The following is a 3962-nucleotide window of genomic DNA, read 5'->3' as shown; positions in this document are numbered from 1 at the left end:
CTTTCGTGCTCTCGCAGAAAATGCTTGCTGCCCGTGCGTGCTGCCGACCACGGGGTTGGGGTAGGTGGGGGTGAGCACTAGCGCCACTGTTCGCGGCGGCGTTTTGGAAAACTAAAAAAAACACACAAGCAAACGCAAATCAGCGGCGCTGGCGCAGCGCCGCACGCGCAGGTCGCCCCTTATACAGTAGGTCGTGGTTTATCCATACCCCGAGATATTTGTATTCGGCCACTCGGCGTATTTCATGGCCTTGTATTGTTAGCTCCTGATCGGTTGTATCGTTGAAAAACATCCCACCGGACTTAGCTGCGCTAAAACTGAAACCTAGACTGCCTCCTTCGTCTCCACAATAATTAACCAGTTTGCAAATCTTCCTGGCTATCTGCTAACAGTAGAATATCGCCCGCATACATTAAACCAGGTAGTCGTTGCTCAACAACTTTTCCACCCAATGTGTACGACAGATTATACCCTAGATTCCCTTCTTGTAGCCTTCTTTCCATACTTATATAAAGCATGAACAACAGCGGTAATAGAGGACAACCTTGCCTTAATCCTTTGTGTACCTCAACAGTTGTCGTACTATTAATTCCTTCCCGTGTTATTTCAACATTATTTTCTCAATATATTTCCTGTAGGAAATCAATTACCTCATGACCGATACCTTCATCTTTTAATATGTTCCACAGGAGTTCCCTGCTCACATTGTCGTATGCACCGCTTATGTCCAGGAAGGCTAAATACACAGGTCTATTTTCCGCCTTAGCTATTTCTATGCACTGGGTAAGCACGAACAGGCTATTATCTAAGCCCCTACCCCTTCTGAACTCGTTCTGAAGTTCTCCGAGTATTCTATCACTTTCTACCCATGACTGCATTTTCAATTTCACCGACTGCATCGCCAGCCTATATATAACTGATGTTATCGTAATTGGTCGGAATGATTTTATGTTTGTCTTAGCGCCTTTCCCTTTATAAATGAAATTCATTTTACTCTGTTTCCAGCTGTGTGGAATTTGTTTATTTATGACTGCCTCCAATGCTTTCATCAGCGTTTCCTTGCTTCTTGGGCCAAGTTCATTAATTAACTTGATTGGAATTTCCTATCCCTACGGATATGCATTTTGGAACATTTTCTTCCGCTTTTTCCAGTTAAGATTGGTCAGTTCTAAGCTGTTCTCTATTGTGCTATCCTGTGTTACTCCCTCATTTGGGGCGATTACCCTGTCGTCTTTCCTAAATGACTCAGCTATAACTGAACCAATATAGTTCACAGCGTCATCTCCCTCTAAACATTTTCCCTCGGCATCGTGAAACTGTTCATGCTTTCTGTGATTCACTTTGCCCAGCCAGCTTATATGGTACCAGAATCTTCTTGAACCCCCTTTAGTTGCATCGCGAACTTCAGCCAGCCAGTGATTAGAGGACTGCTTTATTTTTGCGTGGACAAGGACCTGCACTTGTTGTTTCTTTTGTCGATAAGATTCCCATTTTTGGCCTATTTTCTCCTCAGATAACTGCACCGTCTTTTCTTTTATGTGTTCCCGTGATGCCAACCATCGTTGTTCGATGGCCTCCCTAATTTCCTTATTCCACCAAATTCGTGGCTTCCTCTTTCCTCTCCAGCGGTTTACTCCTTTTACTTCTTTTATTTTTGTACTAATGAGTAGTTCTTAATTATAATCCCACTTTTTCATGGGATGTTTCTCTATTGCTTCCTCTATGCCGGCCGCTATTTGCGCTGTTTGTTCGTCATTTAATTTTGCATACTCTTTTTGATTTTTCCTTGGTATTTCTCTTTTGAGCATGGCTCCCAGCTGTATACTAATACGCTTATGATCACTTCTGAGGCTGTACTTCCCCTCTTCGTCTATTTCCATTATTGCCAGCTTGCTATACATCCCCTGCGACATTTTATTTTTAATTTTTATTTACAGATACTGCAGGCCCTTATCGGGCCCATGCAGGAGTGGATACTAAGAATACAAACAAGAGAAGGAAATTTAAACTAATTACTTGACATAATTTCAAAGATATAATACATACAAAAGTGAAAAAAAAAATATGGCAATACACTGGACATAGATGACAAATGAATACGCGAACAAGGCAATATTATCAACTCAGTGTGTACACCACTTGGACTCGAATTTCAACAAAAGTTGACATTACTAATACATTCAACAAATGATTCCAGCGAAGCGGAGTTCACTGCCTCCTCAGATAACGTATTCCAATAATAAATTGCGCGAGGAAATAAAGAGAACTTGTGAACATTGATGTGGCTGACTGGCTGTCTAATAGTTTTACTGTGGTGCGTTCGCTCTGATCGTTTGAAAGGATCCTGAAGATATCGTTCCCGTGATAGCTTAAAGTTCTCATGATAAAGTTGGTAAATAAATGTTAATCTAGATATTATCCTGCGCTGCTCAAGTTTTTCTAGGTTGGCCCTATTACGTAAGTTGCTGACAGTAGAGTGACGGGAGTAAACAGAATAAATAAAACGCAAAGCTAAATTCTGTACTCTTTCGATTTTGTTAATCAAGTATTGTTGGCAAGGGCTCCAAATAACCGATGCATACTCCAGTTTTGGTCGTGTTAGCGCTTTGTATGCATTTAGTTTTACTGCAGGAGGGGTATTTCGCAGTTTCCTTTTCAAAAACGACAATTTCTGTAGTGCACCCCGACAGACGATTTCAACATGCGGCTCCCAATTCAAATTACTGGTAAGTGTGATGCCTAAATATTTAACTTTGTCAGTTCTTGTGATGGTAACGTTACCTAAAGAGTAAGTAAAGTCAAGGGGCTTCTTTTTGTTGCTAAACGTAATAGAAGCTGTTTTGGAAGTGTTCATTCTTAAGCCCCACCTTGCGCACCATGCATCAATGGAGCGTAAAGAATTGTTCAATTTAATTTGGTCATCTCGGTTATTTATGGCTGTGTATACAACACAGTCGTCTGCAAATAGTTTAATCTGGATTGGTGGTTCGACGCAAAGATGAATATCGTTAATGTATACCAAGAAAAGGAGAGGCCCGAGGACCGAGCCCTGCGGAACACCAGAGTACACATCCACATCTTCGGAGACACTCCCATTTACGGCAACACACTGCTTTCTATCTCTTAAGTAAGATTCAATCCATGCCACTACTTTCTGTTCAATGCCAATTGCATTTAGTTTTGTTAATAAATCTTTATGAGGAACAACATCAAACACCTTTGAAAAATCCAAGAATATAGCGTCCGTTTGGCCTTTTATATTGAGTGTACCAATTAATTCATCAGTTATTTCCGCAAGTTGGGTTACAGTAGATAAACCAGATCTAAAGCCATGCTGTTGCGGATAAAGCAAATTATTATTTTCTAAGTAATTAACAATGGCCTTAAAGATAATGTGTTCGAACATTTTACAACAGGTGCTAGTTAAAGAGACGGGCCTGTAGTTGTTAATTTCAAGAGTAGAGCCCGATTTATGCACCGGAATGATTTTTGCCGAGCGCCAATCATCGGGAATTACTGCAGTGCTTAACGATATAACGAAAATAGGATGTAAATATTTGGCCACCCATACAGCATATCTACTCAAAAAGGTATTGAAGAGTTGGTCAAGACCAGGTGATTTCTTCTCATCTAGCCTATGCAAGAGGCCCAGAACACCGTCCTCTGTTATCTCTACCTCGGGCATAGGACAATCATAGCCATATGATAGTAACAGTGCATGCGAAACTGTACGCGTGAACACGGATTGGAGAAATGCATTAAATTTGTTAGAAATGACAGTCGAGTCAACAATACTTTCACCTGAAACTTTTATCTCTGATATACACCGTTTATCCTTTGATAGATAGCGCCAGAACTTCTGGGGTTCTTTGTTCATAAATGACTGCAAAGTGACTGAAAAAGAAACGTTCTTTCGCCAACCTTGTTTGCTCCCGCAGATTAAAAATAAGGCTTTAAAGGTC

The sequence above is a fragment of the Dermacentor variabilis genome, chromosome 5 (genome assembly GCF_050947875.1).
Source record: "Dermacentor variabilis isolate Ectoservices chromosome 5, ASM5094787v1, whole genome shotgun sequence".
NCBI lineage: Eukaryota > Metazoa > Arthropoda > Arachnida > Ixodida > Ixodidae > Dermacentor > Dermacentor variabilis.
This window is presented reverse-complemented; position numbering follows the sequence as displayed.